Source organism: Staurois parvus, unplaced genomic scaffold, assembly GCF_062004578.1.
Source record: "Staurois parvus isolate SC_StPar_1 unplaced genomic scaffold, SC_StPar_1.0 ptg000066l, whole genome shotgun sequence".
Taxonomy (NCBI): domain Eukaryota; kingdom Metazoa; phylum Chordata; class Amphibia; order Anura; family Ranidae; genus Staurois; species Staurois parvus.
Genome location: NW_028317862.1, coordinates 186,510 through 210,984, shown reverse-complemented (window position 1 = coordinate 210,984; position 24,475 = coordinate 186,510). Strand labels below are relative to the sequence as shown.

General features: G+C 45.4%; 1 pseudogene across 1 annotated transcript; it reads right to left on the bottom strand.

The window, feature by feature from the left end:
- Positions 1-9,531: 9,531 nt before the first annotated feature.
- LOC149469581 (eEF1A lysine and N-terminal methyltransferase-like) lies at positions 9,532-14,058 on the bottom strand (annotated as a pseudogene). The gene is made up of 3 exons (XR_016311545.1): positions 13,950-14,058; positions 10,905-11,004; positions 9,532-10,666 (listed from the first exon to the last, which is right to left on the bottom strand). The product of XR_016311545.1 is annotated as an eEF1A lysine and N-terminal methyltransferase-like (transcript).
- Positions 14,059-24,475: the final 10,417 nt, after the last annotated feature.

Sequence of the window (24,475 nt, the reverse complement as noted above, 5' to 3'; positions counted from 1 at the left end):
TTGACCAGAGCATCAGCAACACAGCAAATGTGTGTGCAATAATGGTTTGTGTACTAAGCGTTTTGTTTTGTGGGTGGGTCATTAGTTCAGGGGTTCTGTACTGGGTGTGTCTATGGAAGGGTCTGTACTCAGGAGGGGTCTGTACTTATGTGGACTGTACAGGGTGAATCTGCATTGGGAAGGTTTAAACTGAGGGGGACTCCACTTGGTTTTTCTGCAATGGGGAATCTGTACTGGGGATCTGTACTGAGGGGGACTGCACTGCGGGAGTCCTTACTGGGGAGGGTCCGCACAAGATGTCTTTACTGAGGGTTGTCTTTTTTCAGGAGGTGTACTGGGGTGTCTGTACTAGTGGTTACTGGGGATCTGTACTAATGGAGGGGGGGTGTGATTGGGATGAATCTTTACAAGGTGCGTCTGTATTGCATTGTCCAGGTCTGTAACCAGACCTGCACCTGTAGCTGTTCTTCATCTTTTGCCTATCTGCCCTAAAATGGCACTATATCCACTAGAGCATTTGCATTTTTCATAGTAGAGTAGATCCTGGCCAGAGAAGGATTATTTTGACGCAGTTGGCCACCTTAAACATGTATTGAAATACATGTGAACTAAAAATCCCTGTTGTGGAAATTTTGCTAAAAAAGAGTGTAAAGCAGTGGGCAGAGGATTGATTCAGAATTTGTAGTCTTTACTGAAGGGGGCCTGCTCTCGGATGTCTATACTGAGGAGTGTCATTACTTCTGGGGGTATACTGGGGTGTCTGTGCTGAGGGGTGTTTGTACTGGTGGTTACTGGGGGGTCTTTTCCATTGGAGGCGTCTGTAGTTGGGGGGTGACCTGTACAAGGCGATTCTGTACTGAGAGTGTCTATCCTTGGAATGTCTGCATAGGGTCATGTCCATAGTTAACTGCATTGAAGCACACTACCATACTTTGCAGAGCACGGTGTTTCAAAAATAGCATGCATTTTTGATCTTTGATGTGAAAGTCATACATGAGTTTCTATACTGTTTCAGCACCCCCTAGAGGTTGCATCCTTCGCGGCTGATCTTTCACCTAGGCAGATCTCCGCTTGAGGCCGATCCTTCTAGGGGACTGGAAGAGTATGAACTCTGCACTGCTGTCCCGTCTGTGTGCGCCGTCTCGACTGTAAAACGGGGAAGAAGGTATACCCCTCTACGGAGGACAGACAGCAGAATCTTTTTGACCAGAGCATCAGCAACACAGCAAATGTGTGTGCAATGATGGTTTGTGTACTGAGGGTTGTGTTTTCTGGGTGGGTCATTAGTGCAGGGGTTCTGTACTGAGTGTGTCTATGGAAGGGTCTGTACTCAGGAGGGGTCTGTAGTGATGTGGACTGTACAGGGTGAATCTGCACTGGGAAGGTTTAAACTGAAGGGGGCTCCACTTTGCTTTTCTGCAATGGGGAATCTGTTATGGGGATCTGTACTGAGGGTGACTGCACTGAGGGAGTCCTTACTGGGAAGGGTCCGCACCAAGATGTCTTTACTGCGGGTTGTCAATATTTCGTGAGGTGTACTGGGATGTCTGTACTGGTGGTTACTGGGGATCTGTACTAATGGAGGGGGGGTGTGATTGGGATGAATCTTTACAAGGTGGGTCTGTATTGCATTGTTCAGGTCTGTAACCAGACCTGCACCTGTAGCTTTTCTTCATCTTTTGCCTATCTGCCCTATAATGGCACTATATCCACTAGAGCATTTGCATTTTTCAGAGTAGAGTAGAGCCTGGCCAGAGAAGTTTAATTTTGACGCAGTTGGCCACCTTAAACATGTATTGAAATACATGTGAACTAAAAATCCCTGTTGTGGAAATTTTGCTAAAAAAGGGTGTAAAGCAGTGGGCAGAGGACTGATTCAGAATTTGTAGTCTTTACTGAAGGGGGTCTGCTCTCGGATGTCTACACTGAGGAGTGTCATTACTTCTGGGGGTGTACTGGGGTGTCTGTGCTGAGGGGTGTTTGTACTGGTGGTTACTGGGGGGTCTTTTCCATTGGAGGCGTCTGTAGTTGGGGGGTGACCTGTACAAGGCGATTCTGTACTGAGAGTGTCTATCCTTGGAATGTCTGCATAGGGTCATGTCCATAGTTAACTGCATTGAAGCACACTACCATACTTTGCAGAGCACGGTGTTTCAAAAATAGCATGCATTTTTGATCTTTGATGTGAAAGTCATACATGAGTTTCTATACTGTTTCAGCACCCCCTAGAGGTTGCATCCTTCGCGGCTGATCTTTCACCTAGGCAGATCTCCGCTTGAGGCCGATCCTTCTAGGGGACTGGAAGAGTATGAACTCTGCACTGCTGTCCCGTCTGTGTGCGCCGTCTCGACTGTAAAACGGGGAAGAAGGTATACCCCTCTATGGAGGACAGACAGCAGAATCTTTTTGACCAGAGCATCAGCAACACAGCAAATGTGTGTGCAATAATGGTTTGTGTACTGAGGGTTGTGTTTTGTGGGTGGGTCATTAGTTCAGGGGTTCTGTACTGCGTGTGTCTATGGAAGGGTCTGTACTCAGGAGGGGTCTGTACTGATGTGGACTGTACAGGGTGAATCTGCATTGGGAAGGTTTAAACTGAGGGGGACTCCACTTGGTTTTTCTGCAATGGGGAATCTGTACTGGGGATCTGTACTGAGGGGGACTGCACTGCGAGAGTCCTTACTGGGGAGGGTCCGCACAAGATGTCTTTACTGAGGGTTGTCTTTTTTCAGGAGGTGTACTGGGGTGTCTGTACTGGTGGTTACTGGGGATCTGTACTAATGGAGGGGGGGTGTGATTGGGATGAATCTTTACAAGGTGGGTCTGTATTGCATTGTCCAGGTCTGTAACCAGACCTGCACCTGTAGCTTTTCTTCATCTTTTGCCTATCTGCCCTAAAATGGCACTATATCCACTAGAGCATTTGCATTTTTCAGAGTAGAGTAGATCCTGGCCAGAGAAGGATTATTTTAACGCAGTTGGCCACCTTAAACATGTATTGATATACATGTGAACTAAAAATCCCTGTTGTGAAAATTTTGCTAAAAAAGGGTGTAAAGCAGTGGGCAGAGGATTGATTCAGAATTTGTAGTCTTTACTGAAGGGGGTCTGCTCTCGGATGTCTTCACTGAGGAGTGTCAATACTTCTGGGGGTGTACTGGGGTGTCTGTGCTGAGGGGTGTTTGTACTGGTGGTTACTGGGGGGTCTTTTCCATTGGAGGTGTCTGTAGTTGGGGGGTGACCTGTACAAGGCGATTCTGTACTGAGAGTGTCTATCCTTGGAATGTCTGCATAGGGGCATGTCCATAGTTAACTGCATTGAAGCACACTACCATACTTTGCAGAGCACGGTGTTTCAAAAATAGCATGCATTTTTGATCTTTGATGTGAAAGTCATACATGAGTTTCTATACTGTTTCAGCACCCCCTAGAGGTTGCATCCTTCGCGGCTGATCTTTCACCTAGGCAGATCTCCGCTTGAGGCCGATCCTTCTAGGGGACTGGAAGAGTATGAACTCTGCACTGCTGTCCCGTCTGTGTGCGCTGTCTCGACTGTAAAACGGGGAAGAAGGTATACCCCTCTACGGAGGACAGACAGCAGAACCTTTTTGACCAGAGCATCAGCAACACAGCAAATGTGTGTGCAATAATGGTTTGTGTACTAAGCGTTTTGTTTTGTGGGTGGGTCATTAGTTCAGGGGTTCTGTACTGGGTGTGTCTATGGAAGGGTCTGTACTCAGGAGGGGTCTGTAGTGATGTGGACTGTACAGGGTGAATCTGCACTGGGAAGGTTTAAACTGAAGGGGGCTCCACTTTGCTTTTCTGCAATGGGGAATCTGTTATGGGGATCTGTACTGAGGGTGACTGCACTGAGGGAGTCCTTACTGGGAAGGGTCCGCACCAAGATGTCTTTACTGCGGGTTGTCTATATTTCGGGAGGTGTACTGGGATGTCTGTACTGGTGGTTACTGGGGATCTGTACTAATGGAGGGGGGGTGTGATTGGGATGAATCTTTACAAGGTGGGTCTGTATTGCATTGTCCAGGTCTGTAACCAGACCTGCACCTGTAGCTCTTCTACATCTTTTGCCTATCTGCCCTATAATGGCACTATATCCACTAGAGCATTTGCATTTTTCAGAGTAGAGTAAAGACTGGACAGAGAAGAATTACTTTGACTCAGTGTGCCACCTTAAACATAATATTTTCGCCACAGTAATTCAGTATTTCTTTGAGAAAGCAAGGACAGGTATTTCTAAATAACCTAGAGACCAGCATTTATGTTTTAGAGATAATTAGCCTTAAGATTCCAAACTCAGTGGGCTACAGTGGTGGCAGCACACAATTTTACCTGCTGGTTATCTGCCAATCCTGACAGAGCTAGTTCTAGAACTTTAGCAGACAGCTCTGACTGAATACAATCCATGCTTTCAAAGTGCTGATCCCTATGCAAGGCCACGATTATCAGACGACTGAACCCAACGCTTCTAGCCAATTGTCTCCATCCAGGTTCAGAACCAAACAGCCACTCTGTTTCTCTTCCCTGGGGAACTGGAAAACAGGAATCCAAAAGTAACTGCAGTAACAAAAAAATATAAAATAGATATTCAACTTCCCAATGTAACTTATTTTCATCCTTGTATGATTTTATTAGTGTTTTGGGGGTGGGTGACCTTGCCACTATATTTTTCCTATACACCTGGTTTTTGCAATAGTGGGTCTTATTAGCAGTAACTTCTTAAACTGCAAGTTTCAAGAATGTGACTGACAAAGATCACCCTGGATGTAATAAGAGCTACAGTAAAGAAAATATGTTCACCTCACATAGAAGTTAAATCCAAGTTTGACCTGTGTGTTTTCTAGCCCACAAATACTTCCTAAAAATTAAAAAAGTTGCCTGGTTACTATGTCATCCAGTTAGGGATTACAGCTGCTTTAGTTTGCTAAAGTACTATGATTGTGTGGGTATGTCACTGCCCAGTACAAGCATTTGTGCACCATGTGCTTCAGTAAGTTTTTACAAAGCTTACTGAAAGCAAATGTGCCAGAGTGAAAATGCAGGAAAACCATTCAGGGGGGGACAGGGCGTTGTCTCCCTTTAACAGGAACTGCCTAAGTGACAACTTTAATAACAAGATTATAAGATATTAGTTCAATCAAAGTTATAGAATTAAAAAAAAAATGAAAATTACAAAAAAAGAACTGCCGAATTCTATGCAGGAAGCTATAATTATTTTACTCCCGAAACCTTGGAAAGAAGCTTTTGTCATACTCGTACTGCCCCATTTCTTTATTGAATAGAAACATTAAACTCTTAGCTCGAGTCTTGGTGACCAGGCTAAGGTCATTGGTACACGGATTCATGAGGATCAGCCTGGGGGAAGGAGGTCCATTCTCGCGTTTGACAGTGTAGAATGGCCCTATCTTTGGGAAGTACTCTCTAGGTCTGGCTTGGGCATCAATTGTATTAACTAGACAGACTTCACATAAATAACAAACTTTCCAAGGGGCACTTGGCAGGGGTGGGTGACCCCTCTCCCCCCTGCTCTTGCCTTGGCAATAGAGCCTCTGGCCATTATGATCTGCAACTCTGTCCACAGAGGAAACACAGAGGAAAAGATATCCCTCTATGCCTATACCACCCTATTACATTTAGGTGACACAGCCAACTCGTTGAAGGCACTCATGGATCTTATCACTTGATTTGGGAAATACTCCGGTTTCATCATTAATTGGAATAAATCTGCCCTTATGCCCCTGGAGACACTAAATTTGCCCCTACCAGCTTGTACCTCACAGATACCGGTCACTACGTCCTTTAAATATGTCTCCCCTGATCCTAATCAGTACCTACAACTAAATCTGGCTCCGCTACTAGATAAGCACAAAACGAAATGTAAGGCCTGGCGTAAGCTTCCCCTATCAGTGGTAGGGCAGGTAAACCTGATCAAAATGATTTGGTCACCGCAGCGCCTATATGTTTTTCACAACTCCCCTATATGGATAGCAAAGTTGTGGTTCCCCTGAATAGACTCCCAATTTTTAGATCTAATATGGAAGAAACAACAGGCCAGAATCAGTCTGTCGGCCTTACAATATGGCTACCCGTCCCACATCCTAGAATGTATTACCTAGTGGCACAGCTTCAGCAACTAACTGGATAAGGGCTCTTAAATCACTCAGACTCAGTGGCTAGGCTGATTGTATTAACCAACCCAGTTCTTCCGGCACTCTCCCACTTGGAGTTGGCTCTCCAGTATGGGATGCTTTAAGACTACTCTAAGCATCAGTGGGTTTCTAGACATTTCCCCCATTTGGGGTAATCCTGGGTATCCAGAATTAGTGAAACTGAAGGGCTTTCATTAGTGGAGGTAGAGAGGGATATATTTTCTTGACCAGTTGTTCCGGGAATCATTATTAACCATTTCAATACCGTGCAATTTTACACCTTCCTGCCCAGGCCAGTTTTCAGGTTTCAGCGCTCTCACACTTTGAATGACAATTGCGCGGTCATACAACGTTGTACCCAAACTAAAATTTTATCATTTTCTTCACACAACTAGAGCTTTCTTTTGGTGGTATTTAATCACCGCTGGGGTTTTTATTTTTTGCTAAATTAACAAAAAAAGACCAAAAATTTTGAAAAAAAAACACATTTTTGTTTCTGTTATAAAAGTTTACAAATAAATAATTGTTCTTCATAAATTTAGGCCGAGATGTATTCTGCTACATGTCTTTGGTGAAAATAACCCAAATTAGGATGTATTTTTTAGTTTGTAGGAAAGTTATAGAGTTTACAAACTATGGTATAGATCTGAATATTGATCAATCCTGAAGTACTGACAGCCAATCTAATATCTTGAGGTCCAAGAATGTCAGAACAGTACAGATATCCCCCAAATGACCCCTTTTTGCAGAGTAGACAGTCCGACGTACTTCATAAGAGGCATGGCGAGTTTTTTGAAGTTGTATTTTTTTGTCATAATTTTTCGGAAAATGAAAAAATTAAAAAAATTATTTTCACTATTTTTTTTTTTACATACTGTCACCAGTGCAGTACAGCGTCATCATATAACTGGCATGGCGGTGAACAGCGACACTGACTGGTGACAGTATGAAAAAAAAATATATTTTTTTTTTTTAATTTTTTTTTATTATATTTACTTTTTTATTACATTTTTTTTTATTTTTTTTAAGATTTTTTTTCATATTTTACTATGACCAAAATAGTACAATGTTACCATAGTAACACTGTACTACTTTGGGGAAGTGATCAGTATTTTTTTTTTTTTTTACACAATTTGCTTATAGCAAAGAATTACTTTGCTATAAGCAAGCATTTACCTGAATGAAATCGATTCATTCAGCTTTTTTTTTTTTTTTGTGCTTAGCTGTGATTTGGTCACAGCTAATCACATGACATGTGCATGTGATTAGCTGTGACCATTCACAGCTGGGCACTAGTATACAATGGATGGCATCATGAATGAAGCCATCCATTGTATACAACTGTCATGTGACCTGCTGTGATTGGTCACAGCAGGTCACATGGTACCAGCAACGGGAGCCGGTACTCGGATCTGTCATCGGCCGTGTCCGAGGTGCACGGGCGGTGACAGATTGCACTGCTGCGTCGCTCTGCAACCGCGCAAACCGCGCATGTGCGGGAGCACGCCAAATGGCGTGCACCCGGAAAGCTGCAGCGCTTTTCAAGCCGCCAAACGGCCATTGGCCGGGCGGCTAACGGTTAAAGATGGCCCTGAGTGCTGTATACTGTATGCAGTTAATGCTGCATACAGTTAATACAGCACTGCCAGCAGGCGCATGCATCGGTAATGGAAATAGTGCGTTTGGGCCAGCTTGGCCCAACAAACTATTTTAAGTGAAATTAAACCTTTAATGCATAATGGTGACCAGGAAATCCTTGGTCTACATTTTTATTTTGTTGCAGCAGAGACAGTGGGGTAGATTTACTAAAACTAGAGCCCTCAGAATCTGGTACAGCTGTGCATGGCAGCCAAGCATCTTATAACAGCTTGTTCAATGAAACTTTGGCAATAAAACCTGGAAGCTGATTGGTTTCTATGCAGAGTTGCACCAGATTTTGCAGCTTTATTAATTAACCCCCATTGTGTGTATCATCTGCGGTAAAAGGTCTACTGCTTGCATTTTAAATATAGACTTTAGTTCTGCTCTAAGTGGAGTCTGAAGTTGTCACTCATCCCGTTTGCACCCACCACCACCATTGCCACTGATCACAAGCTACCCCCCCAGCAACCAATGGGTGAGCGGTAATGATGTGCAGTAACCTCTAGCAACCAATCAGCAAGCAGAAATTATGTGCTGTATCCTCTAGCAACTAATCAGTAAGGATATGCTGTAACCTCTGGCAACCAATCACAATCACTGCCTGATCTGGTGTAGTAAACTTATTTTGAGTCTAGCTGCTACTTATTGTATGGCCCAGGGCAGGTGGAGAGCAAAATTCAATGAGGAGGGGGGGGGGAGGAGAGAGGTGGTGGGAGAAAGGGGAGTTGGGAAGGGGGGAGAATGGGGGTAGAGGGGTATGAGAGAGAGGTGAGGGGGAGAAAGGGGGTGGGGTGAGAGGTGTGAGAGAGAGAGACCCTAGCCCTGTCTTCAGTTCCTCCCGTGCCTCCCTGTCCCAGTCCGTCTGCCAGTAGGTATGTGTGATGCTCTGTACCTGACAGCAGCAGGCTGCGGCCATTCTGATTCTGGGTGATCTGCTCGTTCCCCTGCTCTGTGGCCTCTGGCTATCTGCACTCCAGCCCATCCTTGTCCTCTGGGCCCCTGGTCAGCTTGTCCCCTAGTTGTCGGAGCTGTGAGCCGAGAGGTTTCCATGCTCTGGGAGGCACCGCCGTTGGGGATGCTGCACCCGCTGCTGCTCAGTGTCAGGGGAAGTCTTCCTGCTCATAGGCTCTCAATCCTAGCTGCCCTCGATGCTCGCCTTCCCCCTGCTCCTGCTGCCACCGGGATCCTTCAAGACAAAGGGCTCAAGGGGCAGCTGCTTTTGGGCCCCACAACGATTGGGCCCGGGGCAGCTGCCAGTTTGCCTTGCGTTAAAGATGGCAATGAGAGCGCTGTGTTCTAGCAGCAGTAATGGACTTCCTGCTCTATTCCTGGAACAATATCCAGCTAGGATGAGCATTGCTCAGCCATTCACATGAAGCTTTGCATTTTTAGAATTAATACAAGGCCTTCTATGACTGGTTGAGCAAAGCTCAGGCTAACTTGTTTTTGTCCTGGAAATGGGACAGAAAGTCTCTAGCTGACTGCCTGGAACACAACACTGTATGCTGCACGCAGCTGAAGTAACATACAGTTTATACAGCAGGTGTATGTTTTAGTAATGGAAATGGTTTGTTTGGACCAGCTTGGCCCCAAAAAATATTTAAAATTAAATTAAACCTAGAGTTCTACTTTAATTAAGCACCACTGCTACCAGGATTTGAGTGTTAGTAAGATGCTGACAGAAGAGAAAAGAAGAAAAATGGAAAAAATAGAAAATTAAAGGGAAAAAAAAAGAAGATATTATTATTATACAGTATTTATAAAGCACCAATAGTTCACTCAGCGCTGTACATTACAAAGGGGGACAGAACATGTGACAGAACAATACCAATACAATGCAAAACATGAGGGGATCGAGGGCCCTGCTCTTTCGAGCTTACAATCTAGAAGGGAATATATATAGATAGAGACACATACATATATACATACATATAACATCTGAATTTGTATTGTATGTGAATTCCTTTAAATTTAAAATGGGAAATCCTTTAGAAGAGTAGCTAATTATAGTCCCCTTTAAAGTGGTGTTCGGACTTTGACTTATTCATATTACATTAAGTGCAGAATATTACAGAAAGAATATTAGGACATAAGAAGAAGAAAAAAAAAAAGAAAGCCCAGCTTACTTATAAATATTGCAAAATAATTGGCATGAGATAGTCCTACAGTAAGACTATCTACCACATAAAAGGTGTAACAAATTCTTCCAGAATCTCCATCACACAAGTCTAATGACACTTCCTGAGAACTCTGATTTTGGTTCAGGCGGTTACGGATTAGTGCATATTGCTGTTGTTCTTTCACTGCTGCCATTAGTTCATCAGGGCTTGAACAACGCAGCGGCTTGGCGCCCTCCTTAGCCATAATTTCCAAGACTTGTGGAAACCCTGGCATCAGTCGCATCACAAATAAAAATACTAGTAAAGGAAACTGACTGCCAGACTCATTGCTGCTGCTTCTGATACTTGATGAACTCGAACCATCCATCCACCTTGGTAGAACTGATTTACTAGTTTGTCCAAGACGTGGCCTTGAGCCAAAGATACATAAAACATATCGTCCGCCATATTGCAAGACACAACCAATTTCAACCAGCAACTTTGTAGCAGTTTCCAGAGTTCTTTCTTCTGTATCAGGGAGTATGGCATCCAATGTCCCCTTATCCAACACAGCCTGAAAGTGAGAATCAGAAAATGTAGTCTGTGTGGCATCCATCAACTGATATGTCATCAGAGGTCTTCGTTTGGCATTTTGCTCGTTCATTTGGCGAATGACCACTTCACTCAAAACAATATTGGTCAGATTCTGGCATCCAGCATCATATAGCCTTTCACTTTGCCACAGCCCACCACTAGCACCTGCAAGAAACAAGATGTACAAACCAGTTATGTAAAACCTGGACCTGTCACCACCTTCTATCATTGAATGAATGCAGTGTAGAGTAGGTGGTGAAAGGATCTTTCCTTTTTCCCATAATTAATTCTTACAACACTTATTAAAGCTCGGTAAAGCGCTCTAGTGAAAGTATATTTAAAGATAAAACTTTGGATAAAGTAGAGGAGGGTTAAAGCAGAACTGAAGTCCACAAATACTAACCTCCTGACACTGGAATCATCTTCTCTGATTCTTCTGGATGCAGGACTTCAGATGTCACTTAGGGGTACGGAGAATGTGCATGTGCAGCTCAGTGTACATTCTAGAGAAGATAGTGATTAGGGAGATAAGTTTTTTTTATTGGTTTTAGAACGTAAAAATTAGAGCCTGTCATTGACTTGTACAGGTTGTGACTGAAAGCGAACAAATGTGGCTCCCAGGTGCATCCATGTGCATAAGTCCTTAAAAATTAACTACACTGCATCTGAGCAACACAAATCAAAAACACTATTTAATTCATTTTTAATATTCAAAGCAAACTCCCCCATCCATCCATGTCTAATTTTTTATTTTGCTGAGAAATCACTTTGAAAAACAGCCCAAGCATTTTTAGCTGTGGCCATCTTGAGTAAGGGCAGATGATTCCTGTAGCATTTACTTCCTGTAATCCATCTGCTCTTAGCTCAGGCATGCAAACAGGGTGTTTGCTTAGCCAAGAAAGCCCCTCCTCCCCCCTAAAGATTCCTGGGATGTAGGACATCATTTGCCTAGGCACAGAATCTAGGGTGTAACTGAAGAAATGTATATAAAAAAAAAAAAAAGTTTAAAACAGGTAAATGCAATATACTTTCCTATCTATTGCTAGCAGCATAAGGATTAAACATAGTCAATGTTGACTGAAAGAGTGAAGTTTCTTAAGGGTATATGCACATATGCCTAACAAAATGAAATGTACACCAGATGGTGCTGGCAGAAAGATCCTGCAGAAAAACCTGGTCCGAAGTGCAAATGGTCCGCAATTTTTTTTTGTTCCGCACTAGAATCGGATCGCATGGGTATTCACACCTATGTGATCCGATTCTGCACATCGCACCGCGTGTTGCGGACCGATTTCGGGGTGTTATTAACTTAACATACACACCTGCAGCGGTTCACAAGAACGGGGTGCGATTCTGATGCAGTGCAAAATTCGCTGCGAATTCCGCACTGCATCAGTGTGAACCCAGCCTTAGAATCACTGAAGGCTGAGATCATTCCGCACTTGTACAGCTGCCTAGTGAATGACTCAACCAGGGACAGGGAGCAGGGCCTCTCTCCCCATTAGCCCGGAGGCACCCGCTATGCCAGTCCAGAGTCCGGAATACATGACAGCGGCACCGATACCAGGGGTATATGAAAGCAATTAAGCAGTAGTGCAGCCGCCCAAAATGCTTCCACCTAATAGACAGGAGTTCGCTTGTCAGTTTTACACACAATCCCGGTGGCTGCAGCTGATGGACCCAGTGCGTATGGGTCCATCGGCCTCATTCACACTGGGCATTTTAATCCGTGCAGGCCCATGGTTACCGGCACAGGGATGGACAGGCGTTTAGGGCATCTCTCTGTCGGCTGTCCCATAGCTGTTAACTGGGATGCAATAAATGCACGGGCACAGCTGCTGCTCCCAATGTGACATTCCTGTTGGTGGGGGCGCAGAGTCCCAAATGAACCCTAGGTTGTGTTTGGATAGAAGCATCCACATAGATGTCATAATGGCAGCAGCAGCTGTGTCCGTGCAACCGCTGCATCCCAATTAACTGCTATGGGACAGCCGACAACGGGATGCCCGGAACACCTGTCCATCACTGTGCTGGTAAACACAGCCCTGCAAAAGGCACAGATTTCATTCACACTTATGTAACTCCAAAGTCGTGCGATTTCCATTGTGACTTTGATGTAACTTTGGATGGGTGCGACTTTGGCTTTACTGTTGCATTGATAACATTAACCTCTTCCGCACCACCGTATAGCAGAAATACTGCTACAGGGAGGCACAGGTGCGAAAAATCTCATATATATACATGATTTTGCAGTTCTGGGTAGGGGGCGTGCGCGCCCTACCCACTCTGCCATTCACGGGCTCAGCTGTCAATCACTGGGTCCCAGCCCGTGATTCCCTGTGAGCACCTGGCGTTCACAGATCTCTTCCCTGTCAGCTCCTGCACACTGCTTTGTATGGCTTTGCATAGCAGAGCCATACAAAGCAGTGTGCTTACAGTGTAAAGCACACACACACAGTAAAGCAGCACACAGTTAACCCTTTGATCGCCCCACATGTTAACCCTATCCTGCCCAGTGCCATTAGTACAGCATCAGTGCTTTTTTATTAGCACTGATCACTGTATTGGTGTCACTGGGGATGTCAGTGACACAAAGTCAGTTCTCCCCCAGTGTCTGAATGCCCGCCGCATTCCTGCTATAAGTTGCTGATCGCCATTACTAGTTAAAAAAAAAGAAAAAAGCATATCTACTGCCATTTGTAAATGCTATAACTTTCACGCAAGTCAATTCGTTTATGTATTGGGATTTTTTTTTTTAGCAAAGACATGGAGCAGAATACCTTTTGGCCTAAATTGATGTAGAGATTTGATTATTTACTGGACATGTTTAATAGCAAAAAGTCAAAAGTGTAGTTTTTTTTTTTCAAAATTGTCAATCTTTTTTTGTTTATAAACGCAAAAAATAAAAACCGCACAGGCAATCAAATACCATCAAAAGAAAGCTCTGTTTGTGGAGAAAAAAAGACGCAAATTTAATTTGGGTACAGCATTGCACGACCGCGCAATTGTCAGTTAAAGTAACAGCTCTGTATCGCAAAAAAATGGCCCGGTCAGGAAGGGGGGTAAATCAAATGGTTAAGATGCGACTTTCATGTAACTTTTGAGAGTTTACATTGCAGTCTATATCACTCCAGTCACATGAAAGTCACATGAGTAGCACAGGAACCTTTTTAAAGTCGCTGCAACTTTGGTTGCATGGATTTGAACAGCTTCCATTGAAATACATGGGTTGCAACTTGTCATGTGACTTTTGTCAAGTTTATTTTTTCCCCAGGTCGCACAAGGGTGAATGGAGCCTTGAACACTATGTGAAGGAGGCCAGGCCTTGGAGTGTTACTGCATTCAGATCCATAGGAAACTGAACACAGGGTTCTGTGCTGGAGCCCTAATGCAGAGCTCACAGGAGGGAGTGAGAGAAGGGAAGGCAGCCAGCAGTCCATGTACACACCTTGTGTTTCGGTTGAATGTATTTGTGCAGCACACCACACAGCTCCAAGTATCCGCCATACCACTCGAAGGCCCGCTCCCCCCTGCGCTGGAAGAACTGCTGCCAGTACTCGCTGGAGGAGAACTCCTTACTGCTCTTCGGTAACAGATTCATCTTCCCACCATCACTGCCTCAGTCACCGCATGGAGCACACAGCCAACACTTCCGGGTCACAGCTGTCCAGCTCCTCATTGGCCACATTCTTCCACAAAAGGTTTTTCATTGGAAAAGCTGGCTGAAGACTGGAGCTCCACTTTCGACAGAAAACATGTGACCTCCATTCCACCATTTGTTTTTGTTAATGAACGTTAAAACATTTGGAGTGGAGGTCACATGTTTCCTGTCGACTGGAGCTCCACTCTACAGCCTCTGCTTGTTTGTTGCATTAAAGTTCACTAGCAAAAAAAAGGGGAGTGGAAGTCATGTGTTTCCTATTAAAAATGGAGCTCCATTCTGCAGCCAGACTCTATTGTAGAGGAGACTGGGGGCCGGAAGTGGGAGGAGCCAAAGGAAAGGCCGTGGGAGGAGACTGGGAACCGGAAGTGGGAGGAGTCTGAGGGAGGGCAGGAAGTGGGAGGAGACACGAGTGTTGCTTAGCAACCCCAACACCACTGCTCAGTCTGCAGCTGGCTCTCCTGGGATCAACATCGATTCGGCGTTGCTGAGTGGCAGACCAACGGACCAATGGATTGCGAAGCCTGTGCAAGCAGGTGGAGCCAGCAACATGTGGGCGGTGATCATTTCATCTCTGAGCGAATGAAGGAGGAGATTGCGGAGCAGGGGGCGAGTACAGTGTATCTTTTATATTAGTATATATATGAATGATCGGTGAGGTAATTGGTTGTAGGCGGAGCTGTGGTCTGCAATCATCGGGTGATGGGACAGAATGTCATGTGTATGTACAGGTCTTTCATAGGATCGATCTCCTGTGTGCACAGCCAGCCCCCTGATCTGTAGAAGCAGCAATAGATAAACATGGGAAGAAGCAGATGATTGCAGGATGACCTTGCAGCCTCTTTATTCCTGTAGTAGTGCAGGTCTGGGACATGGCTCCATCACACTCAGGCTCACACACCACTTACTCACCTAAGGATTCCCCCCCCCCCCCCTTTCTGACCAGGACATTTTTGGCTCTGTGTTACTTCAACTGACAATTGCGCGGTCATGCAACACTGCACCCAATTGAAATTTATGTCCTTTTTCCCTCCACAAATAGGGTTTTCTTTCAGTGGTATTTGATCGCCTGTACGTTTTTTTTTTTTTTTTTTTTTTTTTTTTTTTTTTTGCACTATAAGCAAAAAAATGCAGACAATTTTGAAAATAAAAAAAAATATTTTTCACTTTTTGCTATAAAAAATTAAAAAAAAAATCAAATTTCATCATATATTTAGGCCAAAATGTATTCTGGTACAAATACATGTAAATTAACTGGTTTATAGCATCTACAAATGGCGGTATATATACTGGAATTTTCATTTGTACTAGTAATGACGGCGATCAGCGACTTATAGCGGGACTGCGGTGGGCATTCTGACACTGGGGGCGGAGCAGAATACCTTTTGGCCTAAATTGATGTAGAAATTTGATTTACTGGACATGTTTAATAGCAAAAAGTCAAAAGTGTAGTTTTTTTTTTTTCAAAATTGTCAATCTTTTTTTGTTTATAAACGCAAAAAATAAAAACCGCACAGGCAATCAAATACCATCAAAAGAAAGCTCTGTTTGTGGAGAAAAAAAGACGCAAATTTAATTTGGGTACAGCATTGCATAACCGCGCAATTGTCAGTTAAAGTAACAGCTCTGTATCGCAAAAAAATGGCCCGGTCAGGAAAAGAGGTAAATCAAATGGTTAAGATGCGACTTTCATGCAACTTTTGAGAGTTTACATTGCAGTCTATATCACTCCAGTCGCATGAAAGTCACATGAGTAGCACAGGAACCTTTTTAAAGTCGCTGCAACTTTGGTTGCATGCATTTGAACAGCTTCCATTGAAATACATGGGTTGCAACTTGTCATGTGACTTTTGTCAAGTTTATTTTTTCCCCAAGTCGCACAAGGGTGAATGGAGCCTTGAACACTATGTGAGGGAGGCCAGGCCTTGGAGTGTTACTGCATTCAGATCCATAGGAAACTGAACACAGGGTTCTGTGCTGGAGCCCTAATGCAGAGCTCACAGGAGGGAGTGAGAGAAGGGAAGGCAGCCAGCAGTCCATGTACACACCTTGTGTTTCGGTTGAATGTATTTGTGCAGCACACCACACAGCTCCAAGTATCCGCCATACCACTCGAAGGCCCGCTCCCCCCTGCGCTGGAAGAACTGCTGCCAGTACTCGCTGGAGGAGAACTCCTTACTGCTCTTCAGTAACAGATTCATCTGCCCACCATCACTGCCTCAGTCACCGCATGGAGCACACAGCCAACACTTCCGGGTCACAGCTGTCCACCTCCTCATTGGCCACATTCTTCCCAGAAAAGGTTTTTCATTGGAAAAGCTGGCTGAAGACTGGAGCTCCACTCGACAGGAAACATGTGACCTCCATTTGTTTTTGTTAATGAACTTTAAAACATTTGGAGTGGAGGTCACATGTTTCCTGTCGACTGGAGCTCCACTCTACAGCCTCTGCTTGTTTGTTGCATTAAAGTTCACTAGCAAAAAAAAGGGGAGTGGAAGTCATGTGTTTCCTATTAAAAATGGAGCTCCATTCTGCAGCCAGACTCTATTGTAGAGGAGACTGGGGGCCGGAAGTGGGAGGAGCCTACGGCAAGGACTTGGGAGGAGACTGGGGGTCAGAAGTGGGAGGAGTCTGAGGGAGGGCAGGAAGTGGGAGGAGACACGAGTGTTGCTTAGCAACCCCAATACTGCTGCTCAGTCTGCAGCTGGCTCTCCTGGGATCAACATCGATTCGGCGATGCTGAGTGGCAGACCAACGGACCAATGGATTGCGAAGCCTGTGCAAGCAGGTGGAGCCAGCAACATGTGGGCGGTGATCATTTCATCTCTGAGCGAATAAAGGAGGAGATTGCGGAGCAGGGGGTGAGTACAGTGTATCTTTTATATTAGTATATATATGAATGATCGGTGAGGTAATTGGGGTGAAGTAGTTATTGGGACCGCCCCCCATGCAGCTGATGAACACTGACATTCAGTGAGGGTGGATCTAGAGAGGAATCAGTAGGCCGGTGTAGCGGCAAAATGAGTATCCCATGTAACTCGGTATCCCCCGAAGGCTTGGTGTGCCTTAAACCGGCGCATGCGCAGTTGCTTCAGGGGATACAGATTTTCATGGGATATTTATCTTGCCGCCGTTACACCAGTATGATTGTTCCCGGTTTGTTGGAGGCGGAGCTGTGGTCTGCAATCATCGGGTGATGGGACAGAATGTCATGTGTATGTACAGGTCTTTCATAGGATCGATCTCCTGTGTGCACAGCCAGCCCCCTGATCTGTAGAAGCAGCAATAGATAAACATGGGAAGAAGCAGATGATTGCAGGATGACCTTGCAGCCTCTTTATTCCTGTAGTAGTGCAGGTCTGGGACATGGCTCCATCACACTCAGGCTCACATACCACTTACCCACCTAAGGATCCCCCTTCCTGACCAGGACATTTTTGGTGCTGTGTTACTTTAACTGACAATTGCGCGGTCATGCAACACTGCACCCAATTGAAATTGATGTCCTTTTCCCCTCCACAAATAGGGTTTTCCTTCAGTGGTATTTGATCGCTTGTACGGGTTTTTAAATTTTTTACACAATAAAGACCGACAATTTTGTGAAATAAAAAAAAATATTTTTGACTTTTTGCTATAAAACACAATTTAAAAAAATTTTTAAAAAATCAAATTTCGTCATATATTTAAGCCAAAATGTATTCTGCTACAAATACATGTACATTAACTGGTTTATAGCATCTACAAATGGCGGTGTATATATACTGGAATTTTCATTTGTACTAGTAATGACGGCGATCAGCAACTTATAGTGGGACTGCGGTGGGCATTCTGACACTGGGGGGAACTAACTGCCACTGACATCCCCAGTGATCACTGCTAATAAAAAGCACTGACACTACCGTGTTTCCCTGAAAATAAGACACTGTCTTATATTTTTTTTGGCTCCAAAAAACACACTAGGTCTTATTTTTGGGGTAGGTCTTATTTTTTAAATGTCCAGGTGTGGACAGGGGGTGCAGAGGTGAGCTGCAGGCAGTTGTGGATGAGGGTTACTATGGAGAGGGCCGGCTGATGACAGTTGTGAGCTGCAGTCAGGTGCTGCAGATTTGACTTGACAGGTGACTTTCAGACAGGGTGCAGATATGAGCCACAGACAGAGTGCAGGGGTGAGTTGCAGACGTGGGATGCAGAGCTGAGCTGTGGTTGGGGGGTGCAAAGGTGGGTTGCAACTCAGCTCACCTCTGCACCCCCCCAGCCGCAGCTCACCTATGCACCCTGTCTGCAACTCACCTGACTCAATTTACCTCTGCAACACCTGACTGTAGCTCACCTTTGCACATCCCCCTCCACTGCCCTCATATGGTTAGCTAGCTTTGCAAAACACAGCTGTCAGCAGCCGGCCTCTCTTTATAGTAACTCCCATTTTGGGTCTTCCCACACAGTGCACCAAGCACACTTACTCACCACTCCGCCACTTCCCCACTGGCCGGTGATTACCCCTAAGGCATTGGCTTCCATGCATTAGGCTGCAGGAGGAGAAGCCCCACTCCTAAACACACTGCATAGTGCACCCGCATATATCTGTTCCTTCCCTGTCCCACACTGAGTACAGAAGTAGGGAGGTTCTGTGGGAGCGGATGGTGCTGTAAGTTGAGCCACGCTTGTGTTTATAAGAGACGGTAGATATGGGTGTGCGCAGGGCCAGTGCCAGAGCCAGAGGTGGCGGAAAGGCGTTCTGCCACATTCCAGCTGAAAAAAAAAGCCCTGATCACAACTAGGTCTTATTTTCAGGGTAGGTCTGATACTTTAGCAATTCTCAAAAATAGTACTAGGTCTTATTTTCGGGGTAGGTCTTATTTTAGGGGAAACAGGGTATGAATGACACTAGGCAGGAAGGGATTAACTTTTGGGCAATCAAACTAAAAATCCCTGTTGTGGAAAGTTTGCTAGAAAGGGTGTAAAGCAGTGGGCAGAGGATTGATTCACAATTTCTAGTCTTTACTGAAGGGGGTCTGCTCTCGGATGTCATCACTGAGGAGTGTCAATACTTCCGGGGGTGTACTGGGGTGTCTGTGCTGAGGGGTGTTTGTACTGGTGGTTACTGGGGGGTCTTTTCCATTGGAGGTGTCTGTAGTTGGGGGGTGACCTGTACAAGGCGATTCTGTACTGAGGGTGTCTGTCCTTGGAATGTCTGCATAGGGGCATGTCCATAGTTAACTGCATTGAAGCACACTACCATACTTTTGCAGAGCACGGTGTTTCAAAAATAGCATGCATTTTTGATCTTTGATGTGAAAGTCATACATGAGTTTCTATACTGTTTCAGCACCCCCTAGAGGTTGCATCCTTCGCGGCTGATCTTTCACCTAGGCAGATCTCCGCTTGAGGCCGATCCTTCTAGGGGACTGGAAGAGTATGAACTCTGCACTGCTGTCCCGTCTGTGTGCGCCGTCTCGACTGTAAAACGGGGAAGAAGGTATACCCCTCTACGGAGGACAGACAGCAGAATCTTTTTGACCAGAGCATCAGCAACACAGCAAATGTGTGTGCAATAATGGTTTGTGTACTAAGCGTTTTGTTTTGTGGGTGGTCATTAGTTCAGGGGTTCTGTACTGGGTGTGTCTATGGAAGGGTCTGTACTCAGGAGGGGTCTGTACTGATGTGGACTGTACAGGGTGAATCTGCACTGGGAAAGTTTAAACTGAAGGGGGCTCCACTTTGCTTTTCTGCAATGGGGAATCTGTACTGGGGATCTGTACTGAGGGTGACTGCACTGAGGGAGTCCTTACTGGGAAGGGTCCGCACCAAGATGTCTTTACTGCGGGTTGTCTATATTTCGGGAGGTGTACTGGGATGTCTGTACTGGTGGTTACTGGGGATCTGTACTAATGGAGGGGGGGTGTGATCGGGATGAATCTTTACAAGGTGGGTCTGTATTGCATTGTCCAGGTCTGTAACCAGACCTGCACCTGTAGCTTTTCTTCATCTTTTGCCTATCTGCCCTATAATGGCACTATATCCACTAGAGCATTTGCATTTTTCAGAGTAGAGTAGAGCCTGGCCAGAGAAGGATAATTTTGACGCAGTTGGCCACCTTAAACATGTATTGAAATACATGTGAACTAAAAATCCCTGTTGTGTAAATTTTGCTAAAAAAGGGTGTAAAGCAGTGGGCAGAGGATTGATTCAGAATTTGTAGTCTTTACTGAAGGGGGTCTGCTCTCGGATGTCTACACTGAGGAGTGTCAATACTTCTGGGGGTGCACTGGAGTGTCTGTGCTGAGGGGTGTATGTACTGGTGGTTACTGGGTGGTCTTTTCCATTGGAGGCGTCTGTAGTTGGGGGGTGACCTGTACAAGGCGATTCTGTACTGAGAGTGTCTATCCTTGGAATGTCTGCATAGGGTCATGTCCATAGTTAACTGCATTGAAGCACACTACCATACTTTGCAGAGCACGGTGTTTCAAAAATAGCATGCATTTTTGATCTTTGATGTGAAAGTCATACATGAGTTTCTATACTGTTTCAGCACCCCCTAGAGGTTGCATCCTTCGCGGCTGATCTTTCACCTAGGCAGATCTCCGCTTGAGGCCGATCCTTCTAGGGGACTGGGAGAGTATGAACTCTGCACTGCTGTCCCGTCTGTGTGCGCCGTCTCGACTGTAAAACGGGGAAGAAGGTATACCCCTCTACGGAGGACAGACAGCAGAACCTTTTTGACCTGAGCATCCGCAACACAGCAAATGTGTGTGCAATAATGGTTTGTGTACTAAGCGTTTTGTTTTGTGGGTGGGTCATTAGTTCAGGGGTTCTTTACTGGGTGTGTCTATGGAAGGGTCTGTACTCAGGAGGGGTCTGTACTTATGTGGACTGTACAGGGTGAATCTGCATTGGGAAGGTTTAAACTGAGGGGGACTCCACTTGGTTTTTCTGCAATAGGGAATCTGTACTGGGGATCTGTACTGAGGGGGACTGCACTGCGGGAGTCCTTACTGGGGAGGGTCCGCACAAGATGTCTTTACTGAGGGTTGTCTTTTTTCAGGAGGTGTACTGGGGTGTCTGTACTAGTGGTTACTAGGGATCTGTACTAATGGAGGGGGGGGGTGTGATTGGGATGAATCTTTACAAGGTGGGTCTGTATTGCATTGTCCAGGTCTGTAACCAGACCTGTACCTGTAGCTTTTCTTCATCTTTTGCCTATCTGCCCTAAAATGGCACTATATCCACTAGAGCATTTGCATTTTTCAGAGTAGAGTAGATCCTGGCCAGAGAAGGATTATTTTGACGCAGTTGGCCACCTTAAACATGTATTGAAATACATGTGAACTAAAAATCCCTGTTGTGGAAATTTTGCTAAAAAAGAGTGTAAAGCAGTGGGCAGAGGATTGATTCAGAATTTGTAGTCTTTACTGAAGGAGGCCTGCTCTCGGATGTCTTCACTGAGGAGTGTCAAAACTTCTGGGAGTGTACTGGGGTGTCTGTGCTGAGGGGTGTGTGTACTGGTGGTTACTGGGGGGTCTTTTCCATTGGAGGCGTCTGTAGTTGGGGAGTGACCTGTACAAGGTGATTCTGTACTGAGAGTGTCTATCCTTGGAATGTCTGCATAGGGGCATGTCCATAGTTAACTGCATTGAAGCACACCACCATACTTTGCAGAGCACGGTTTTTCAAAAGTAGCATGCATTTTTGATCTTTGATGTGAAAGTCATACATGAGTTTCTATACTGTTTCAGCACCCCCTAGAGGTTGCATCCTTCGCGGCTGATCTTTCACCTAGGCAGATCTCCGCTTGAGGCCGATCCTTCTAGGGGACTGGAAGAGTATGAACTCTGCACTGCTGTCCCGTCTGTGTGCGCCGTCTCGACTGTAAAACGGGGAAGAAGGTATACCCCTCTACGGAGGACAGACAGCAGAATCTTTTTGACCAGAGCATCAGCAACACAGCAAATGTGTGTGCAATAATGGTTTGTGTACTGAGGGTTGTGTTTTCTGGGTGGGTCATTAGTGCAGGGGTTCTGTACTGGGTGTGTCTATGGAAGGGTCTGTACTCAGGAGGGGTCTGTACTGATGTGGACTCTACAGGGTGAATCTGCACTGGGAAGGTTTAAACTGAAGGGGGCTCCACTTTGCTTTTCTGCAATGGGGAATCTGTACTGGGGATCTGTACTGAGGGGGACTGCACTGCGGGAGTCCTTACTGGGGAGGGTCCGCACAAGATGTCTTTACTGAGGGTTGTCTTTTTTCAGGAGGTGTACTGGGGTGTCTGTACTAGTGGTTAATGGGGATCTGTACTAATGGAGGGGGGGTGTGATTGGGATGAATCTTTACAAGGTGGGTCTGTATTGCATTGTCCAGGTCTGTAACCAGACCTGCACCTGTAGCTTTTCTTCATCTTTTGCCTATCTGCCCTATAATGGCACTATATCCACTAGAGCATTTGCATTTTTCAGAGTAGAGTAGAGCCTGGCCAGAGAAGTTTAGTTTTGACGCAGTTGGCCACCTTAAACATGTATTGAAATACATGTGAACTTAAAATCCCTGTTGTGGAAATTTTGCTAAAAAAGGGTGTAAAGCAGTGGGCAGAGGATTGATTCAGAATTTGTAGTCTTTACTGAAGGGGGTCTGCTCTCGGATGTCTACACTGAGGAGTGTCATTACTTCTGGGGGTGTACTGGGGTGTCTGTGCTGAGGGGTGTTTGTACTGGTGGTTACTGGGGGGTCTTTTCCATTGGAGGCGTCTGTAGTTGGGGGGTGACCTGTACAAGGCGATTCTGTACTGAGAGTGTCTATCCTTGGAATGTCTGCATAGGGTCATGTCCATAGTTAACTGCATTGAAGCACACTACCATACTTTGCAGAGCACGGTGTTTCAAAAATAGCATGCATTTTTGATCTTTGATGTGAAAGTCATACATGAGTTTCTATACTGTTTCAGCACCCCCTAGAGGTTGCATCCTTCGCGGCTGATCTTTCACCTAGGCAGATCTCCGCTTGAGGCCGATCCTTCTAGGGGACTGGAAGAGTATGAACTCTGCACTGCTGTCCCGTCTGTGTGCGCCGTCTCGACTGTAAAACGGGGAAGAAGGTATACCCCTCTACGGAGGACAGACAGCAGAATCTTTTTGACCAGAGCATCAGCAACACAGCAAATGTGTGTGCAATAATGGTTTGTGTACTGAGGGTTGTGTTTTCTGGGTGGGTCATTAGTTCAGGGGTTCTGTACTGGGTGTGTCTATGGAAGGGTATGTACTCAGGAGGGGTCTGTACTGATGTGGACTGTACAGGGTGAATCTGCATTGGGAAGGTTTAAACTGAGGGGGACTCCACTTGGTTTTTCTGCAATGGGGAATCTGTACTGGGGATCTGTACTGAGGGGGACTGCACTGCGGGAGTCCTTACTGGGGAGGGTCTGCACAAGATGTCTTTACTGAGGGTTGTCTTTTTTCAGGAGGTGTACTGGGGTGTCTGTACTGGTGGTTACTGGGGATCTGTACTAATGGAGGGGGGGTGTGATTGGGATGAATCTTTACAAGGTGGGTCTGTATTGCATTGTCCAGGTCTGTAACCAGACCTGCACCTGTAGCTTTTCTTCATCTTTTGCCTATCTGCCCTATAATGGCACTATATCCACTACAGCATTTGCATTTTTCAGAGTAGAGTAGAGCCTGGCCAGAGAAGGATTATTTTGACGCAGTTGGCCACCTTAAACATGTATTGAAATACATGTGAACTAAAAATCCCTGTTATGAAAATTTTGCTAAAAAGTGTGTCAAGCAGTGGGCAGAGGATTGATTCAGAATTTGTAGTCTTTACTGAAGGGGGTCTGCTCTCGGATGTCTACACTGAGGAGTGTCATTACTTCTGGGGGTGTACTGGGGTGTCTGTGCTGAGGGGTGTTTGTACTGGTGGTTACTGGGGGGTCTTTTCCATTGGAGGCGTCTGTAGTTGGGGGGTGACCTGTACAAGGCGATTCTGTACTGAGAGTGTCTATCCTTGGAATGTCTGCATAGGGTCATGTCCATAGTTAACTGCATTGAAGCACACTACCATACTTTGCAGAGCACGGTGTTTCAAAAATAGCATGCATTTTTGATCTTTGATGTGAAAGTCATACATGAGTTTCTATACTGTTTCAGCACCCCCTAGAGGTTGCATCCTTCGCGGCTGATCTTTCACCTAGGCAGATCTCCGCTTGAGGCCGATCCTTCTAGGGGACTGGAAGAGTATGAACTCTGCACTGCTGTCCCGTCTGTGTGCGCCGTCTCGACTGTAAAACGGGGAAGAAGGTATACCCCTCTACGGAGGACAGACAG